At 40.4% G+C, this 22,170-nt stretch overlaps 1 protein-coding gene across 3 annotated transcripts in view; it reads right to left on the bottom strand.

The window, feature by feature from the left end:
• SLAIN1 (SLAIN motif family member 1) overlaps nucleotides 1-22,170 on the bottom strand; it is a 62,505-nt gene that overhangs the window by 23,560 nt on the left and 16,775 nt on the right. The window contains exon 1 of one of the 3 annotated variants that reach the window (XM_047875393.1): nucleotides 5,675-5,754. The exons of the other annotated variants lie outside the window; for them this stretch is intronic. The gene's annotated coding sequence lies outside the window, so the exon portion shown is untranslated. Of the gene's footprint in view, nucleotides 1-5,674; nucleotides 5,755-22,170 lie in introns of those variants that run through there. 3 annotated transcript variants of the gene reach the window in all.

The raw sequence follows: 22,170 nt of genomic DNA, 5'->3' as shown, positions 1-22,170 counted from the left end.
AATGGCTAGGGCCTATGATCAGGTGATTGACACATCAAGATTTAACAGGAGTCCCTGCCTAGGGTGAGCTAGGTCCTGCCATGCTAGGTTGCAACGTTAAGGTGAAGGGTCGTGCTAAGGACACTAGTTGGCAGGAAGCCTTATAAGAAGGTGACAAAGCTTACTCAAATTCTTGAAATGTTACCATCTCTTACAATCAAAGGAACTGTTGGGGCGCCTGGGTGGCTCAGTCGGTTGAGCATCTGGCTTCGGCTCAGGTCATGATCTCACAGTTCGTGAGTTCGAGCCCCGCGTCGGGCTCTGTGCTGACAGCTCAGAACATGGAGCCTGCTTCGGATTCTGTGTCTCCCTCTCTCTCTGCCCCTAACCCACTCGCATTCTGTCTCTCTCTCAAAAATAAATAAACATTAAAAAAAAATTAAAAAAAAAAAGAAACTGTTCATAAAACAGCTAAAAGAGGGTTTAGTAGAATTTCTATAAATGCTACCTCCAATAGTGCAGCATCTGAGTTGGGTGAGGAAGTCCTGGAGGGCAGTGTTCTTACTCTTTCTAGTAGCTTCTAACAGTACAGCCACATTTCTAATCCAGGTACCATGGTCTGAATGTTTGTGTCCCCCAAAATACATGCTGAAGTGCTAACCCCCAAACACGAAGGCATTATAGGTGGGGCCATTGGGAGAAGCTTAAGTCATGAGAACAGAACCCTCATGAACTGGAGCAGTGCCTTATAAAAGAGGCTCCAAAAAGCTCCTGAGCCCCTTCCACAACGTGAGAGCACAAGAAATCTGCAACCTGGCAGAGGGCCCCCCCCATGCCTGCGCATGCTGGCACCTGGTCTCAGACATCCAGCCTCCAGAACTGTGAGCAGTAAAGTGCTGCCCACCTCCTCTGTGGGATTTTGTTTCATAGTAGCATGAACAGACTAAGATATAGGGGGAAGTTATTTTAGAAAATAAGCCCTGATCTTCCCTACTTCCATCTTCTTTCTCCTTTCTCATTGACGAATAAGACTGTCAAAGGCAAAACTGCAGCCTGCAGAGGCTGGCTCAGTCTAATTTGCCACGTTCTCTTATCTATCTCTCACACAAAGCAGGTGATCCAGGACCATTGCTTTGAAAGACAGAAGGATCACATGTTAAGAAATCAGTCTAAAGCAGCCCCTGTGAGTGTTTTACTTCTTCAGCTTTTAATAACTCTGATGAAAACTCGTTAAAAGCAAATTTTAGATCTGTTATATTAAAATTCACAGAACTGATTTCTAAATAACTTATAATTTTGTATCTCCTCGCTTGTGGCTCTTCTCAGCTACCCAAATTTATATTCTCCATCATTCCCTAACCCAGGATCTTCCCTGAGAAACTGGTCAACTATCATTTAAATCTTCACAGGCAAGACCCTGTGTACCCCGTGAGCCAAAAATAAAGCGGCATGCTCTAGCATTATGCAGACACCCTACATTTATAGAGCACAGCCAGAGTCGTTCCTTCATTCAAAATTTACCAAGAGATAAAAACAAAACAAAACAAAACAAAACAAAAAACATTAAAGGTCAGTCTCGAGTAGTGACGCAAATATCTTTCAAAGACACACACAGCACATAGTTATTTCCCTGCTCCACAGTCGTTCTCAGAAATCTGGCCCTGATGCTCCCACCTGCTTTTTAAAATTCATTTCTCTACTCATTTGAGCAGGCACCCACCATGGGACTATAAAGTACCAGATGCTGCAGATACGGAGATGAATAAAATATGATTATTGCCCTCCTTTCCTTCCCACTCCAATTTCTGAAGACCAGCTAGTATAGAAGGCAGGCAAGTAAGATATGCATATGATGTGATACAGTAAGTGGAAAAAAGGCACCGTGAAGTACACTCACAGTGAAGACCATGATTAACTTTCCAAGGGAGTCCAAAGACTTCACCAGGAGAGATTATGTTTAACATGGCCCTTCAAGGTTGAGGAGGTTATCCTACAGGGTCTGAGGCCATTCCCATTCCAGATAGAAATAACTTATGTGAAGCCACGGAAACAAGAAGAAGCAGTGCGCGGTCAAGGAAGGGTGCGTGTTTTTAGGACTGAAGCACGGGGACGCAGGAGAAGAGCTAGGGCTGGAGGATGGGTGGCGGCAGCTTCCGCACGGTCATTAGGAGGACGCGCTTTAATATTCAATTTGTGTTTTGACTGAGGAGGAGAAAGGCCTGGTCAGATATGTATGTTATGAAGATGGCACAAATGGCCATATAGATGGTGGACAATTCGGGCAGGGAGCAATGACTGAAAGACCAGTTAGGAGGTTTCACAGCAGAGTTGGTGAGGGATCAAACTAGGGATCAAACAAGGGATCAAACTAAAGTATCAGCAGAACATTTGATGAAAATATTTTAAATAAGCCACATCTGAGCTAAAGAGGAGATGTCTGGTGACCCAATGAATACAGGGAGTGGAGAAAAGGAGGCGGCCAAAGCTAATGCCATGGTTTCTAAAACACTGATGCCATCCACTAAGACAGGGAACATAAGATAAGCATGCTTAAATGAAAGGAAAAAAGCAGCTGAATTTGAGATGGTTATAGGACATACCTACGTGCTGGTGCCCACTAAGGGGTGGAGAGTTCAGGAAAGCAGCTAGAGAAAAAAAGATTCGGGGCACATCAACAAGTAGGTGTTACATGAAGCCACAGGCATGAATAAAATCACCCAAGAAGAAGGTACACAAGGAAAAGAGAAGTGACTTCAGGAACATTTACAAGTGGATAAAGGGAGACTCAGTAACAAAGACTGGGAAAGGCTGCAGAGTTCAGGGATGAGCAGAGCCCAAAAACACTAAAGATAATGAAGGGTTGCAACATGGACGCAGAAGTTACTATGGGATGATGACTAAGAAACGGCAACTGTCTGGACAACTGGACCACCGAAGAGAGCAGATTCAACAGAGGAGCTAGAACGGAAACCTGTTTTAATAGGTCAAGCAGATGTAAGATGAGGAAGAAGAAATAACTCTTCCTAGAGAGATCAGGCTATAAAAATAAGAGAAATAGGGTTGTAGGTTTGCAGAGCATGAAACTCAAGGGAGGATAGTTCTTTAGGATAAGGGAGACCTACATACTGATAGAATGAGAACAGAACCAGTAGAGAAAGCAAGAGTCTACAGAAAAGGGGAATGCACTGAACTGAGGTCCTGGAGATCAGAAGGAATGTGACAGAGAGGTAAGGTAGAGGGAACAGCCTTAGAAAAGGGAGAGTTATTTCTTCCTATGCAACTAGAAGGCAAAGCTAGTGAGGATACAGAGAATGCAATATTGGCCTCCGTTATCTGTAAATTAGAAGGCAATAAATATGCTCAGAAGGCACAGGCTGGAGTAAAAGACCAGTGTAGTAGTAATGGTGTGGCCCCCATGGGGAGAAGTCAAAGTAATTGCCTAGGTGACTCTGTAACAATAAGGGAGCCTAAAAAACTATTTGAAGATATTAGCAAATGTTTTATGTTTCTGTAAAGGCATTTATGTCCTAGAGGTTTAGGTTTAGAGAGTTGACCACCTTAGCGACTGCAGGCTATGTGTCATTGGGGAATTTTAGAGATCTTTGGTAAGACCTTGGTAAAGGGAATAAAATGAAGGGCTAGATGGCTGTATTCAATACCAGTGAAACTCAGGGATCATGGCAACAGTCTCACACAGGCGTTGGCCAATGTTTTCTACAAAGGGCCAACTAGTAAATATTTTAGGTTTTGCTGGCCATATAGTCCCCATTGCAACTTCTTAATTCCACCATCATAGCATTATATAGCAGCCACAGGCAACACGTAAATGAATGAATGGGACTATGCACTGATATAACTTTACTTATATATACAGAGAGTTGAATTTCACAAAAATTATAGGTCATGAATTTTTATTTTTTCCAACCATTTAAAAATGTGAGCCTCTTTTTATCTCCTGGGCCATACAAAAACAGGTTGAAGGCCAGACAGGGCCACAATTTGCCAACCCCCAGGGTAACAGACATACCAGTTTAACAATACTCACTCTGGAGAAGGCACAGGATTCGAACTGCATCATAAGGGTATGTCACGTGATGTGATATAACAATGATGGCCAATAGTGTACCTCCTTACTGTAATTTTTCATAACATATTATAATAAAGATCAGCAAAAGACTAAAAGGACCCTGGACTAAGAATCTAGATACCAGAATTCCAGTCTCCATCCTGCCACATGCTAGTTCTCAAATGGAGCAAATCATGTAGCATCTTGCTTTTGCAAGGTTCCCACGTTTAGGTGTGTTTGTGGGACGATAACAAACAGGGCAAGCACCGGACAAAAGCTTGTGGCATGCATTCACCCACTGAATTTTTTTTTTTTTTTTTTTTTTGGAGAGTGCTGAAAAGTTAAAGTTGTAGCAAAATCATTCTCTAAACCCAGAGGGGAAATGTTCTAGAAGCTAGAAAGGAAGTGCAGAAATCTGCCCTTTTACTCTTCCCAATTCTCAGGCATTTTAACATGTCTTGTCAAAATGATGAGCATGCTTTCTGCATTACGTCTTCTTATCTAGACAACTTTACAGACTCAGTCTTTCAACTCAGAGGCAAAGTACTAAACCTTGAACATTCAACGATTTGATCAGGGTAGGTCAACGGTGCTCACTTCTGTATCCAAAGACTATCTCAGAGGAAGCATATGTCCCAAATGCCACATTCTAACAAGTATGGTTTCTTCAAAACCACGGGCTGCTAAGGTCATGTCTCTGACTCTTAAATAATGGTGTTTTTTAACCACAGAGTCCTGCAAAGTAAGGGAAAGGGGGAAAGGGGAGATAAACTTTCAATCCTCTGTTTTTATTCCTTCTTCATACAACAGGTGGACAGGCCTCAATACTAAGCCAAACAATCAGAGGAATCCCATGCATGGCCCTTCACAAACACCAGTGACAGAGTGGTCTAAGATCAGTGAATGGATAGGAGACACTCCTCTTCTAAAGCTTGCTATTCTCCCTTATGGTGGCAGGAAATTTTATCCAGACTGCAGCATTTTGACCTAAACCCAAACACCACCACTCTATTTTCACGAACCATCGCCTCAGCTATAAATTTCCCAGGTGATCAGATTATATTTGTCCATACCTACAGGCAAGAGCCTATAGAACGCTTACATGTAGATGCACTCCCATGTCTGCACTAAACTTAAAGGGACTCAGGAACCTGGGTAAAGATAGTATTTTACTGGTTCTCTCATCAACTCTGACCAGACTGAAATACAAGGTTTCCGAAGGGCCTTAAGTTCACATTAAGCAGGCACTGCTGACTCGGCCCCAACCTGAGCAAGCCCCCTGGGGTAGGTACATATGGCTCGCAGCTTATCTGATCCTCTAGGTTTATTGGGTAAACTTGAAAAGCATTAATTTCTCCACAGCTCTCCATGGCCTGATGAATGAGCACACGGGACCGGGAAGTCCTGCTGCTTCTTTGAAACAGGTGTTCTTAAGTTCTTTCCCAGACACACGCAAAGTAAAGAGGATTCAAGCAGTATGCATTTGCCAGTGTATTCCTACAAGGAGAAGGGCTGCAGAAGTAGTAGACATCCCTCCCTGATTGGTATTCCTGGTGATTGTTTATTCAGGGCAAGTTAGTTGTAGTCCCCAAGACCCTCATTCTTCAAATTATAGGTAGAAAAACCTACCAGGTTAATTTGAATCTTTCCCACAGTGCTAGTTCATTCAACCTATGATGACAAATGAAACATTTTCAAATCAGTAACCATGGTATATGTACCCATACACATAGTATACATATATTTACTTGCTATATGTCAATATAACATGTTTGTTACATGTTAACATATTCATGTTTATAAACATGTGTTTGTGTGATAGGCTAATATATATATACATATTACACACGCTTAACATATATAATATATATGCATATTTGTTATACAGGTTTAATATACATGTTTGTTATATTTATATAAACATACAGCCCCAGAACATTGTGATACTCAGTATTTAAACTTCCATTTGTATTCAAAATGTAATAACTTACAAAAACATGATATATATACCATCTTTCAGAAACGTCTAGCTAAAGAGGTCATTTACCCATATAAATAATACCTAGAGCTAATCAAGAAAGTCACTTTCAACATTAGGATTAAGTTTAAACAGGGCGCCAGGGTGGCTCAGTCAGTTAAGTGTCCAACTCTTGGTTTCGGCTCAGGTCATGATCTCCCAGTCATGAGATCGAGCCTGGCACTGGGCTCCACACTGGGCGTGAAGCCTAAGATTCTCTCTCCCCCCGTCCCTTTGCCCTTCTCCCATGGACGTGCATGTGTGCATGCACTCTCTCTCCCAACCCCCCCCAAAAAAGTTTTATATTAGGTTTAAAAGTAACTAGGGTGTTGTATACCTGCAAGGATTGGAAGATAAATGTTTAATTTTTGAATAAGTTATAAAACTTCACCATAGAGTATTATTTAACAACATTTATTCCATTGGGCTCTGTCTTTTATAATTATTCTTCATCTTGAATTTAATACATCAAATGTTTCCTAGGACTTAATAGCAAAGTGAGACTTGCTGGTTAAAGTGTCTAGTCATCATCATTAAAGCACTAGACTTTTCTACTTCTCAGCCTTTAACCAGTCTCAAGACCACAGGCTGAATGCTCTTCTCTCATTGCCACTACTGGATCTTCCTGTGAGTCTTCTCTAACCAGGACCATGGTCTAAAAACTGAAAAATGTGGGTTGGAAAGGAGAAATTCTCTGGAATGTCAACTTGTTTCCACTTCATCACTGGTCAGAACTGAAGCTGCCAACTCGAACCACACATGGACCAAATTCAGTGTTATCTAAGACCGGAATGAGCCCTGCAACTCCACAGATCATCAGACTTCCCATCTCCAATTAGCAAGGGAGATTAGAAAACAAGTTTGACTTCAACAGTAATTACACTTCAAAGGCATGCTTAAAAATTCCCTTTTATAGAAGCTGTTTTTCTCTTAGACCTAACTGCTGTGGCTTTAATCAAATGTAAGGACAGGGAAAATGGCCACAGAATGTGAGGAGTCAGCCTTTGTCAGAGTCAGAAAGTCCTAATTTAACCTGAAAAGAACAAGGGAAAAGAATGACCTAATAATCTGCTCATGATGTGATATTGTCATGCAGATTCTAAACAGCTGCTTCAAGTTGGACTACAGCCACCCCTGCAAGCCAGGACACCCAGCTAGAGGAATTTCCAAGTTCTACATGGCAATAATGTGGTAAATTAAGGGGTAACTGGGTGGCTCAGTCGGTTATGCATCCAACTCTTGATCTTGGCTCAGGTCATGATCTCACGGTTTGTGAGTTTGAGCCCCACATCAGGCTCTGTGCTGACAGTGCGGATTCTCTGTCCCTCCCACATCCGCGCTGCCTCGCTCTCTCTCAAAAGAAATAAACCCTAAAAAAAAATGAGGTAGGTTAAGGAAGATGCTACAGAGTCCAATTTCTAGAAGAAACAGTCTAGATTATCTCATGTCTGAAAGTGTTTCCTCTTCAGAAAGGATAGACTGGATAACCAATAAGAACCTTCCTGCCTTTAACCATTTGGTATGTTAGGAAACACAGGCCCAGCAGGCTACTAGAAAACCCTGTACATTCCTGAACAGAAAAGTGTTGGAAACAGAATTTGGATAATCCTTCCTCTTCATCATCTCCTGGGCTAAAATACTTTCTTCCAGTGAGGGACACAATGCATGTGCTTACAGTCCATGGCAGAAAAGGCCTCTGACCCACTAAACTTGAGAGGTGGTAGAAAGTAAATACACATAATTAAGAATTTTGACAAGGAAAAAAACTTATTTTTTTGGCCCTAGAAGTAGCTGCTGCATGATTTTACTAAAATGCCTGCACATGGAAGAACATTAAAATATATATAAAGGTATAAACAGGTATCTCTTTCCCTTTCCCATCCAGATCCCCTTTCCAGGAGTTTTGTTTGAGAAGCTGGGGACAATAATATAACTACTATGAAAGTGTAACCTCTTTTGTTTGTTTGTTTATTTTGAGAGAGTGTGTGTACCCACAAGCAGGGGAGGGGCAGAGAGAATCCCAACAGATCCATGCAGGCTCCATCTCACAAACCATGAGATCATGAACTGAGCCAAAATAAGAGTCCGACACTGAACGGACTGAGCTACCCAGGCGTCCCTGTAAGTGTAACTAGAAGCAGACAAATCAACCTCACCTTGTTGCCATCTGACTCCCCATAGTGAAAAAGGTTAGATATTTAGCCCATGTACTCTCTCTCTTCCCTTCCACTACCATCACAGTCCTATTTTTACATTGTCAAGGTTTACTGTATCTCCATTCTGTTCGATAGCTGTGATCAGGACAACTTTAAGGTCATCATCAAATGTTAAACCACACACAAGTGGCATTTCAGTGTTCTGATAGACGCATCTTTACTGGAGAGCTGGGTATGGTCAGAAGACCCCAGGAAAAGGAAAGGAATTGTCTGGCACTAGGCCCCAAACCACTGGGTGAGAAATGTCACTAGCCTTGAGAGTCAACCCATTTTCTCCTTTCCTTGTTCCTGGCCTCTCCTGGGTCATCTCCACGGCCACTCTTCTTTAGGCCTCATGGATCTTCTTCCTTGTACTTTTCCCACCATTAAAACAGGGTGTGTAAAGTAAATTTTCTAAATCTTTGCAGAACTAAAACCCTCTTTCGTTAGTCTCCACAAATCTATGATTTGCCTGGGTATAACATTATAGCTTGAAAGTGCCTTTCCTTGAAACTGAAAGGACAAGATTCATTATTCAGCTAGCATCTAGTATTCCTGATGAAATGTCTGAGGCCTATGACACTGCAAACAACCTGTTTCTTCCTTTGAACATTTTTAGAATTTTGACCCTGGAAATTCAACCAGGATGTCTAGGGTTTAGGTCTTTTTTCATCTATCTTAGTTCATGCTGGGGAGTTGTCTTTCTTCAGCTCAAAGAAATTTTCTTGTATTCTTTCTTGCTCTCAACTGTCTGTTCCAATTTCTAGAACTGTTAAAGACTGGAGGTTTGGGACATGCCCTCCATGTGCCCTAGCTGCTCTCATACTTCCTCTTTTGGGGGGGAGATTTCCTTATGGATAAGCAGCTTGGTTCTTAGCCCTGTCCATCCCTATTCCAGTATTTCCAAGAAATTAAAAATGACTAAAAATAATGATTTGACTGCTGCTTTGCCCAGTAATGTTGTTTAAAGGTGTAGTATTCTCTTAAATCCAAGCAAATGGAGTTCTCTATTCCCTTAGTTTTGTTTCCTACAAAGTCAGCTGATCTATTCATTTTGTTCATGCTATTAGTTTTCCCAAAAAGCAAATGAGACTTGGTTCCTGGTCTAAATTTATGGATATGGACTATGTTAATCTGAATAAGTAACTGGCATGACTTTCTTCTGTACCAGTACAGCTATTACCCCAACAGGCCTCCAACTGAAAACATGGACAATAAGTACTATGTCAATGCCTGGATTATTCCAGAAGCAAGCTTCCCGTGAGGTGCCTAGACATGCAGTGGCAGAGTGGCTGAGGACTCCAGCAGTGCAAAGGAGGGAGGTCTTGATCCTTGGAATGCTGTACAAGTTCATCTAACAGCGCCCCTGCCCCCAACCTTCTCAGTCTAAAGTGGGCATTACAACTCAAGTCGCCTCATGCCTTGCTTCTCAGTTAGGGGTAGGAAGCCCATGCTGAGACTTCTCTCCCTTCTTTAAGAACAGGTATCTGGTTTTACCCTGAAGATTCTTGGAAGTTTGCACCTGGTTTCTTCCAGACTTTGCTCCATGTGCCTTTTCCCTTTGTTGATTTTGATTTGTATCCCTTTGTTTTAACAGATCCTAGCTTTGAGTACAAATATACACTGAGTCTTGTGAGTGTTTTTAGTGAATGACTAAACTGGGGCAGGGGGGTCATGGGGATGCCCAACATACTAAGTGAAATCTGAACACCATAAACTCCAAAAAATCCATGCCAAGACACATCATACGGAACTACTGAAAACTAAAGATAAAGAAAAATCTTGAAAGCAGTCAGAGAGCAGTGACACGTTACCCAGGAACGTTACTGAGGAACACCCATTTGAGCAACAGTGGATTTCTCATCAGAAACCACAGAAGCCAGAGAAGCAGCAGAGCCTCTTTCAAGGAAAGGCCCGCCAGCTGCGCGTTCTGGGTCTGGTTGACCAACTCACCAGGAATGAAAGAGAAACAGCCTCAGACAAAGGAAAACTCAAAGAATTTGTTGCTAGCAGAGCCACCCTCAAATACTGGCTAAAGAAGGTTCTTCAAATCGAAAGGAAATGGTAAGAGAAGGGGTCTGGGGCACCAAGAAGACAAAACAAGACGAAAACAGAACTCTGGGTCCAAAGAGGAGACCATCTTTTTCCTCATGGCTTGCTAAATTATATTTGATGATTGAAACAAAAATTATAATACCATCTGATAATGATATTTAAAGTGGAGGAAGTTACACTGAGTGTTGTATGGAAACCAATTTGACAACAAATTATATTTAATATAACGAGATAAAAATAAAAGTGGGGGAAGATAAGATACCTAAATGAAAGTGAGGTTTCCATATTTCACTCAGAGTGGTAAAATGTTGGGGCGCCTGGGTGGTTCAGTTGGTTGAGTGTCCAACTTTGGCTCAGGTTATGATCTCACGGTTTGTGAGTTCGAGCCCCACATCGGGCTCCACACTGACAGTACAGAGCCTGCCTGGGATTCTCTCCTTCTCCTTCTCTCTCTGCCCCTCTCCCCCTTGCATGCACATGAGCTCTCCCTCTCTCAAAATAAACTAAAAACAAACAAAAAACAAGATAATTCAGTTAACCCTCTGACACTTTCCTCTTCACAGTCATGTCACTCCTTTGTTGAAAACTATCCAAAGGATTCCCAACCATCTTAAGACAAAGTCCAGAATCCTTAAGTGCCCTGAAAACCCTGCATGCCTCTCATTTCATGCAGAATCACCAAACACCAGGCTCACGTTTTCCCCCCGCTCCATTTCTCTCCACCACACTCCCACCGCAACAGTCTGCTGCTCCCTCTCACGTCTGGAGTCTCACCCCATCTCAAGATCTCTCCACATGCTGTTTCTGTGGTCTGGCCACTCCCTGCCCCCCGCCAGAATTACCTGCTCAAATCTTGCTGACTTACAACAAACATGTCACATCCTTGGGAAAGCATACCCCTTCCACTTGGGCCCACTAGCACCATCAGGCCTGTTTTAAGAGAAGGGAAGAAAAAAAGAACCAGAGCTGCTATCCGTGCAGTCAGTTATACCAGACTGCGTGTTCCCAGCGCAAGGTACTGAGTTCGTCTTGCCACCGTACCCCTCATATGTAGCACTGTGCTTGCAGGTAGCAAGTGCTCAATTCATTTATTTCATGGTTAAGCATTTGAATCGTCTCTCTAATCAAGGCCCCATGATTCCAAAAAGGAGAATCTACTAATTCTTGCCTAAACTGGCTATTCTGTAGAGGTCCCAAGAAATAGACATGAACATCTACCAAAATAAAGTTTCACTGCCATAGAAGCAAATTCCATCATCAGAGTACTATAAAAGCAGTAAACAACTACTGTGGGAGAATGTCTATTGTTTTACTTTTTCCTCTTTGGGGTAAGAAAATAACATGTCAGTTATATATTCATTACAACAAACATGAACTGTCATAAGCTGCTTATTTTACTACTGCTTATTTTAATAACTTTCTTGTGGTAGAAATGCAAAATAAAAACAAAAAAACCACAGAGAAACACATGTAACTGATAAAGGAAAAAGAAGAAAAGGAAACATCCATGTTGCTGGATATAATGGGATAGAAACAGCAAATTCCATAGGATCACAATCCCTATTAATTTGCTACTTACTGTACATCATTCCCAACACTGAAGGAAACGCAGTGGGACTTTTCCGAACATCTGAGCAAAGCAAAGATGTGATGAAAGCCCACAGCCATGACAATGTGTCTTCAATTTCTAGCACACAGGAATAATAAATAGCAAATGTCAAGACACCCTGTCTCTGCAAATTTCAGTAGGATTCCAGATTATTTTCCCAATGAGAAAGGGACTCCTTTACAAAGCTTACCTAAAATGAACTACACAGACTAAGTTTTAATTTTGTGTTCCCAATTTGACAGAGCACCTCAAGACTGGAAACATGAGCTGATGAAGATACTATCTCGGGCCAGGCAAGGAGAAGCTGGACAGATTCCAGGAGACAGACACTTGATAAGTCTCCTAATGTCTCAGTTCAATCTGTGCAGCTTTCATCAAATGAAAAGACCACCTTCAGAGCACTGGATTCGTCGACAACTTTCTTTTCCATTGGCTAAATTTAGAGAGGGATACTACCTCATAACAACTGAGACACGAATAGAAACTGGTATCATAGGAAGATGAAAGAAAAACTCAATAAAGAAGCAATATCTGTTTACATTTGCTTAGCATATAATCCCAGAGGAAATGAGAGATTGCTCATAAGGAAACACAACCCAAGATAGTAATTGCGTAGGGCTACACTATTTGTGAAAACTATACCCACACTCCTCAAATGTGACCTGTCCTGATTCAATAGTTATGGATATTCAAGTATCTCCAGGCAAGATAAGCTTTTATTAACCGGCCCCAAATTAAGTGAGCCACATATTGGGCATCTCAAATTACTCAGATAAGCTCTTTTATCATTATTTGGTTATTCAACGTCCCAGCCTCATGACACAGACTCACCACCGACTCTAGATAAGCCTTATTTCAATTTAGGATATCGCAGGAGCCCATGCTACCCATGAAAGTTCTAGAGATGTTTGTTACGTACAGTCTAAAACGGTGGGGGAAGTGGGGAAAAAGAAGAGCAGAAATGGAACATATATAGACTTAAGAAGAAGCATAAAACAAAAAAGCTAATGAAGTTGCCTTAACTTTCTACTATTCTTAAATTACACTCAAAACTTACCAATTTGAGATCCTAACTCTAATAAAATATGTTTATTTATAGGTAGAGAAAACAAACCTACCCCCTCCCAAAGAAAAAAAAAATGCTATTGGTTTTCTATAAAGTGTAAACAGCCAAACGAAGAGGGTTCCCTGTATGTTTTGGCTCACATTCTGAATAAGAAACTGCATAGCAGGAATGTGTGTACGTATGTACACAGCATTTCACATTTACCAAAATAATTTCACATTTAACATTTCCTGAAACCTTTCTAATAGGCCTGTGAAATCTGTGAAATGTCCCCACTTACAAGGCAAGACATGGCAACAAGTGAAATGCTTTCTGTCTTTTCTTATTTAAACTATACCAATGAGCGATCACCTCACACCTGTCAGATTGGCTAGTATCAAAGAAAAAAAAAGTAATCACAAGTGTTGGTGAGGATGTGGAGAAAAGGGAACCCTTGTGACTACTGGTGGGAATAAACATTGGTGCGCCCACTCTGGAAAATATCATGGAGTTTCCTCAAAGAATTAGAAGTACCATACAGTCCAGCAATTCCACTTGCAGGTTACCCAAAGAAAACAAAAACGCTAATTCAAAAATATATATGCACCCCTACGTCCATTGCAGTATTATCTGCAACAGCCAAGATACAGAAGCAACCTAAGTGTCCACTGATAGACAGATGGACACAGAAGGCGTGTACACACGAGATATTACTCAGCAATAAAAAAGAAGGAAATCTTGCCATTTGAGACAACAGGATGGACCCAGAGAGTATCATGCTAAGTGAAATAAGACACAGAAAGCCAAATCCTGTATGACTTCACTTATACATGGAATCTAAAAAGCAAAACAACTGAACAACACATAAACAGACTCAAATACAGAGAACCGGTGGTTGTCCTCGGGAAGGAGTGGGAGGGGATGGGCAAAATAGCGGAAGGGAATTTTAAGAGGTATGAACTTCCAATTACAAAATAAGTCATGGGACAAGTGACGGTGACATGCTCTTAATCAGAATTAAGTAACACTGAGGCACTAGTGGGCACTATGTCTAGCTACTAAATCAAAAACCCTTCTACCATCTTCATTCACTCAACAATTAGCATTCAATACCTACAACATGACAGGAACTATTCTAAGCACTGGGAGGGTTATAGCAGCAAACAAAACAGACTCAAATATCTACCCCCAACACCATCATTTTAATGATACCATCATGTAATTGTTTTGGGTTGGCTAGTTGGATGCCATCGCTAACACCAATGTTCAATTAGTTTCTTCGCTCATGTAAGACATTTAAATGTATTCCAATTAATCATAAAAAAACATTCAGAACATAAAACATGTTTGACAATTTATTAAGCACTGGCAATTCGAAAGGAAACTGAAGTGCAGCCCTCTATTATCAGAGACACACACACACTTTATACCCCTTACTTGAAAGAAGGCATATATGCATTAAAAATTAAGTAAAAAGATGCTCAAAAATAAGGCACTTCCAAATGGAAAATAACAAACACTGTTAGGACCATTTTCAACAGAGAAAAACCAACCAAGATACAGTGTTTTGTCTAAGAATGTATATTCAAATCAGGGTCCAATGTTTTTTTTGGGGGGGGGGAGAAAATATTATTCTAGGCTTTCTTAATTTTATACGAATAGATTGTAGATTAAGAAGTACCAAAAGATTTAACTTTTGGCAATTACTTTCTTTTAAATGTCTATGTATTTATTTTAAGCAGGAGAGGGGCAAAAAGAGGGAGAAAAAGAATCCCAAGCAGGTTCTGAGCTGTCAGTGCAGAGCTCAACACAGGGCTCCATCCCACAAGAACCGTGAGATCATGACCTGAGCTGAAATCAAGAGCTGGACACTCAACTGACTGAGCCACCCAGGCACCCCTAACTCTAATAAAATCACTTTTATTAGAGTTTTTTCACTTTTAACATTACTTTCTGTACATTATCCAAAAAGCCATTTACATTATTCAAATGTATCAGGAAAGAAACCTAATATTTAAGCTTTTATTATGTCTGCTTCACAAACATCTTTACTTACTGTCTACAACAACTCTACAAATTTAAGGTACATGTAGAGGATGCTGGGAAAGCTTAAGTACCCGGCCTGTGTGGACTACTTGATATAGAAGACCTTATAAATTATGAAATCTGAGCATGAAAAGATCAGTTTGGAAAAGGGGAAAATAAGTTGGGGATCTACAATCAAAGTTTCAATTTAATTAATTTTCAATTAAAATATTAAGTGACTTGCTCAATTAATGTTTCCTTTGAGAATTTAGGAGCATTGGATACATATGAGTCATCTGTAGGGGTGTGTGTATACATATATGTATATACACATATATATGTATATATACACACACGGATATATACACATATACATATACGTATACACACACACACACACTCACACCCTCACACCAAAAATAATTGTCCTATTGTATCTTAAACACACACGTTTAACCAAATTGCAAAACTGTAGCTGTGAAGACAAAGCATTTCTTTTAGTAGTATCTTGAAAAAGGTCTCAATGCAAGTGCTATCTCCCAATAAAACTTACACAAAACGTCCCTTTCTGTTCCTCATTTTCTTCAGAAAAACAAACTTTCTTCAGAAGGGTAGGATTTTAATAAGCCTGTTCTCATAACCTCAAGACAAAATGTGAACACTTCCCATACATTCTCCCACAATGTACCAGGTTTTGTTACCTAGTTCCAGGGTCATGAGGTCGTCAGATACAGCGTGAAGGACTAGGATGACCCCCCGACAGAAAGCAGGCAGCAGGAAGAGAGCCAGGGGTCCTTCACAAAGTGACAATCAAAATAAACTTATTGGCAACTACACAGAGAACCTTGGGAGAAACGCTACCCGAAGCAGCCACAGAAACTGAGCTTGACCAGCTCCTACGCAGATGTGCTCCCGGAGAAGTTTACTTCTTAAGCAGGGAAGACTGCTAACTTGCAACCAAGAAAACAGTACATGCTACATTCCTAGGGTCCAAGAAGGAATAAGGAAGGGATGTAGGACCAGGGGACTGAGGGGTAGAAGGTCCACCACAGAAACACCGGCTCCTCATAACTATGGACCCCCATCCACACATTCTACAGAGAGTTGGTCTCTAATTTTTGAGTAATTTTCTTCCCAGAAGCATCAGGGTCAAGAAATAGAAACCAAATATCAACATATTTGCTAATTATGAAAGCAACATCTAATCTAAAGCCCCAGGCTAGCAGAAAAGAACATTTACTTACCCCTTGGTTAACAAGTGAGAGAGATGGGAAAAGTGAGGCAGAAAGGGGAAAACACTTCCCTTTCAAAAAATCTAATCTGTCATCCCTCCTTGTCATGGCAGCAGATGGTCTTAGTGAACAGTCTTTAAATTCGGGGAGGGGGTGGGGAGCAGGTACAACCACTCATTTCCAACAAAAGGCAGTAAGTAAAACCTATTTTAATATAAACATGCTTGTGAATGGTAAAACAAGGCTGCAAACTAATACTTCAAAGGACACTGAAAAGAAAAGAATGATATGTTTGGTAAGGAAAGTGGTGCAAAGACTCCATTCCATCTGAAAATGTGCAAAACCAAAACTGAAATTCTAACAGCAGTAACTGTGACATTAGGCTCAAGAAGAATTAAACAGGGTGGCCTGGGTGGCTCAGTCAGTTGAGCATCCGACTCTCAATTTCAGCCCAGGTCATGATCCCAGGGTCGTGGGATTGAGCCCCATGGTGGGCTCGGTGTGGAGCGTGCAACCTGCTTAAGATTCTCTCTCCCTCTGTTCCTCTCCCCTGCTCACTCTCTCTACAAAATAAACAAAAATTCATTTATTTTAGCAACAGTAATCACTCTTCCCTTTTAGCTGGTGTGACCAATAAAACAAGGTCACTGTCCTTGGGCAATTTCTATTCAAATTAAAGGAAACAAACTTGCTCTCAAAGAAAATGCTCAATAAGAGTTGTTACTTGAAAATGTTGATTGCTCAAGACAGAAATGAAGTCCGAACAAAATGCTTTGTTAGAATTACTTGTAAGTTCTAAAATATGGAATGTTTACATAATCCTAATTAAATATTCATGTGACGATATGAATAGTTAAAACCATAATTTCTGTTACCTGTTAATCAGCTATCATTGACAAAGGATCCCCTTCATTGGAAGCCAGTAGGAATTCTTCGATATTGAAGACTATCAATTCCTCTCTATTCTCTTAGAAAACCACACTAGATGTTCTAAGGAACCTCCATACTGTTTCCCATGGTGGTGGCACCAGTTTGCATTCCCATCATCAGTGCACCAGGGTTCCTTTTTCTCCACATTCTCATCAACACTTGTTTCTTGTTTTTTGATTTTTAGTCATTCTGACAGGTGTCAGGTGATATTTCATTGTGGTTTTAATTTGCATTTCCCTAAGGAGTGATGTTGAACACCTTTCATGTGTCTGTTGGCCAGATATCTGTAGGTCTTTAGCAAAATGTTTAATGGGGTCATTCCTCTGCCCATTTCAGTTGGGTTTTTGGTGTTGAGTTGCAGAAGTTCTTTATATATTTTGGATAGTCACCTCTTTTTGGATATCATTTGCAAGTACCTTCTCATTCAGTAGGCTGCGTTTTTGTTTTGCTGTGCAAAAGCTTTTCATTTTGGTGTAGTCCCAATAGCTTAATTTGGTTTTTCTTTCTCTTGCCTCAGGAGGCAAATCTAGAAAAAGGTTTCTATGGCTGATGTCAAAGAAATTATTGCCTGTGTCTTCTTCTAGGAATTTTATGGTTTCAGGTCTCACAGTTTAGTTCTTCAATCCATTTTGAGTTTATTTTTATGTATGGTGTAAGAAAGTAGCCCAGTGTGATTTTTTTTGCATCTAGCTGTCCAGTTTTCCCGACACCGTTAATTGAAGAGGTGGTCTTTTCCCCATTGTATATTCTTGCCTCTTCTGTCATAGATTAATTAACCATAAAGCATGGATTTATTTCTGGACTCTCTATTCTGTTCCATTGATCTATGTGTCTATTTTTGTGCCAGTACCATACTGTTTCAATTACTATAGCTTTGTAGTATAGCTTGAATCTGGTATTGTGATACCTCTAGCTTTGTTCTTTTTGAAGATTGCTTTGGCTATTCGGGGTCTTTTGTGGTTCCATACAAAGTACAGGATTATCTGTTCAACTTCTGAGAAAAATTTTGTTAGTATCTTGATGGGGATATTACAGTACATCTATAGACTGCTTTGGGTAGTATGGACATTTTTAACAATATTGGTTCTTCCAATCCAATACCTTTTATTTGTGTCATTTTCAATTTCTTTCATCAATGTTCTATAGTTTTTGGAGTGCATATGGCTTTCAGGTCCTTGGTTAAGCTTATTCCTAGGTATTTTATTATTTTTGGTGCCAACTGTAAATGGGATTGTTTTCTTAATTTCTCTTTCTGCTGCTTTATTATTAGTGTATAAAAACACAACAGATTTCTGTACATTAATTTTGTATCCTGTGACTTTACTGAATCCATTAATCAGTTCGAGTAATTTTCTGGTGGAGTCTTCACGGTTTTCTATATATACTATCATATTATCTGCAAATAGTGAAAGTTTTACTTCTTCCTTACCAATTTGGATGCCTTTTATTTCTTTTTATTGTCTGACTGCTGTGGCTAGGACTTTAAAAATAGAATTACCCTATTATCCAGTAATTCCAGTAAAAAATAGGTATTTACCCAAAGAACACAAAAACACTAATTTGAAAACATATGTACTATTGTGTTTAATGTAGCATTATTTACAAAAGCCAACATATGGAAGCAACCCAAGTGTCCACTGATAGATGAATGAAGATATGGTATATATAGAATGGAAGATTACTCAGCCATAAAAAATGAAATTGTAACCATTTGTAACAACATGGATGTTGAGAATAGAATATAATGGTAAGTGAAATAAGTCAGAAAAACAAATACTATATGATTTCACTCATATGTGGAATTTAACAAACAAACAATGAAAAAAAAAAAAAGACAAACAAAGAAACAGACTCTTAAATACAAAGAACTGGTGATTACCGGAAGAGAGGTAGGAGGAATGGGTGAAACAGATAAAGGGGATTAAGAGTACACTTTTTTTTTTTTAATGTTTATTTTTGAGAGAGAGCACGAGCAGGGGAGGGATGGAGAGAGTGGGAGACAGAGAATCCCAAGCAGTCTCCTCACTGTCAGCACAGAGCCTGACATAGGGCTCAAACTCATGAACAGTGAGATCATGACCTTAGCCAAAATCAAGATTTGGACACTTAACCAATTGAGCCACCCAGGCGCCCCAAGAGTACACCTACTTTGATGAGCCCTGACAAATATATAGAATTGTTGAATCATTATACTGTGCACCTCAAACTGGTAATTATACTTGAACAAACAATAAAATTCAGTTAAAAAAAACACACTAGAATGACAGCTAAACTCAAAAGTCTTCTAAACCTACAAGTAAGACCAAACAAGAAAAGAGACACTATCAGTCTAAGAAGGTCATTTCACTGACAAACGGAAAATAGATAAACATTAGGTAATGGGCTTGGGTTTTGACATTCTCTGCTCCAAGGGCCCAGAGTGGGGGATAAGCCAACAAGAAACTGGAATGTTCTAGAATTGAATGTGCAGGATACCACACACCCTTCCCTCCCTGAAGGCAGGGAGCTTCAGAGTAAAGCAAAAACAAGATGACTGCTGGGAAGTCTTTAGGAAAACACTCCCTCTCAACTCCCCAAGGAGCTACTCCTCTCCTGCTGTTATCAAAGACAGGTTCCATTGCTTAAATAAACTGAAGTAAAAAGCTACTGGAGTTAAGATACCTTACACAAATAACAGTACCTTACAAAACCAGGAGGACTGAGTAAAGGTGTGCATGCTAGAAGGTAAATTCAGCGACGGCATGGACTTAACACCTGTTTGGTCCCTGCTGCACCCCCATTCCCTCATTCCCTACAGTGGTGCCCAGCACATGGAATGAACTTAATATGCAGCAAAGAGGTTTCGAAGAGGAATTTTTACAATCTCCAAGAAAGTAGAATACCAATATCATGGCAGAAAACAGAAGAGAAGAATATAAAATCTGAACATCAAAGCAGGCAATTCAACATTTGACTTAAAAGGAGTGTCTGGAATGAAAGAATAGAGAAAACTGGAGGAGAGGATGGATTTACAGAGAAATAACACAAGACATTTTGTAGAGCTAAAGTTTCCTTGTTGAAAGTGCCCACTAACTATATAGCACAAAAAATGAAAATTTCAAAGTACTAGGAATGAAGAGATTCTAAAATTATATCTAAAAGGTATTTTAAAGAGAAAGCTCACAGGAATCAGAAATTAGAATGGTACGAGGACTTCAACAGCAATCCCGAAGCTAAAATATAATGGAGCCATGTCTCCTAGACTCTGCTGGAACTGGTTTCTAACCTAGAGTTCTACACCTAGCTCAAAGAATAATCAAGATCAAAGATATAATTCAGACACTTTCAGACATAGGAGGCTCTCAAAGTTTCTGTCTCCCATATCCTCATTTCTCTTCTACTCCCCCAAAAAGGCAAGAGAAGAATGAATTCTCCCCAAAGAGGGAATATAAGGAAAAGGAAGTTTGCATCCAGGAAACAGGCACTGTGACACTGGAAAGGGGACAGGATCCGCAGAACGAGGGTAAGAGGAAGTCCCACGAGAGCCGCATGGGCCTGCGGAGAGCCAGTTCAGAGCACATCGTGGGCCAGCCGAGGGCACTACCAGGAGGAACGGCTGGAAAAACAAAGGGAAATAAAACCCTTGGTGGATTTGCATGTCTAGCTGTACTGAGGATGGTTCATTTGGAGTGTGTGGGGTTAAATTAACGACAAAAACCAAAACCAGCAAGTAAGGGTCCTTTTACTTTTAACTCCAGAAAAAAAACAAAAGATTAGATGAAAAAACAATAAAATGTTGCATGACCTAGATAAGATTATTTCTGTTGTAATCAATATTAAACAATCTATTTAAAGATTGGCAAAAAGCTACATGGGAAGATGTGCAGAGAAAAGGTGTAAAGGGAAGAAGGTAGTAAAAAGAATTAAACCTTCATAACTCAAAGCAAGAAGTTGACAACTTATAGGTATGGGAATTTAATGAGAGATAAATAGCAAAACCAAAACAAATAGCTTTTGTTAAGTAACTGAATCTGGGTAATCAAATGGGCATGAGAGGTGGGGTAGGAATATGCTATTTTCCCTGTAATACTCATAAGAGTAAATCTAAATGATAGATTGCTTTATAAAATATAAGTTAAATTTCAAAAACAAATTTCATCCAATGAACAACCTACTGTAATCAGTGACTTCTTATCTCCTAAGGGGGTTATGGATCTTTGGAACAAAACCATTTAGTCTCACAGCAAAAGAGGATTTAGATTTATACACAAATTTCACAAAACACTAATGTAGGTTTTGGAAAGCTAGTTCTCTGCTTAAACTCTTACATGAAATTTAAATTCATTACATTATGAATAAAACTACAGCACATTAAATCTTGTCCTCATGACCTCACAGTTCTGCTTTAGCCGCCTGTCAGTGAAAGGAAAATTAGATAATCAGGCACTTAGTCTCAATTCTCAAAAGCAGCCACCAATAAGGATTATTTACATTAAACTTAACAAAGCCTCTATTTTTCTTAAATGTTTATTTGAGAGACAGAACACATGAGGAGGGAGAGAGGGAGAGAGGGAGAGAGGGAGAGAGGGAGAGAGAGAGAGAGGGAGGGAGGGAGGGAGGGAGGGAGGGGGAGGGAGGGAGAGAGGGAGAGGGAGGGAGAGAGGGAGGGAGGGAGAGAGGGGGAGAGAGGGGGAGGGAGGGGGAGGGAGGGAGGGAGGGAGGGAGGGAGGGAGAGAGGGAGGGAGAGAGAGAGAGAGAGAGAGAGAGAGAGAGAGAGAGAGAGAATCCCAAGCAGGCCCTCGCTGTCAAAAGAGAACCAGATGTGGGGCTCAATCCCACAAACCTTTTGACCCTGAGCTGAGCTGAAATCAAGGTGCCACCCAGGTGCCCCCAAAGCCTCTATTTTTTTTAAGTCAATCTTGTATGTAAATCTACCTTGTGTGCAAATGAACTAAAGCAGGGGTCACAAACTAAGGCCTGGGTAGCCCAAGTCCAACTCATCCCCAGTTTCATACCTCAGTGTCCACTCCAGTTCCTA

This window comes from Prionailurus viverrinus, chromosome A1 (genome assembly GCF_022837055.1).
Source record: "Prionailurus viverrinus isolate Anna chromosome A1, UM_Priviv_1.0, whole genome shotgun sequence".
Taxonomy (NCBI): domain Eukaryota; kingdom Metazoa; phylum Chordata; class Mammalia; order Carnivora; family Felidae; genus Prionailurus; species Prionailurus viverrinus.
Note: the sequence above shows the minus strand (reverse complement) of the source record. Positions and strands in the feature narration are given on the sequence as shown.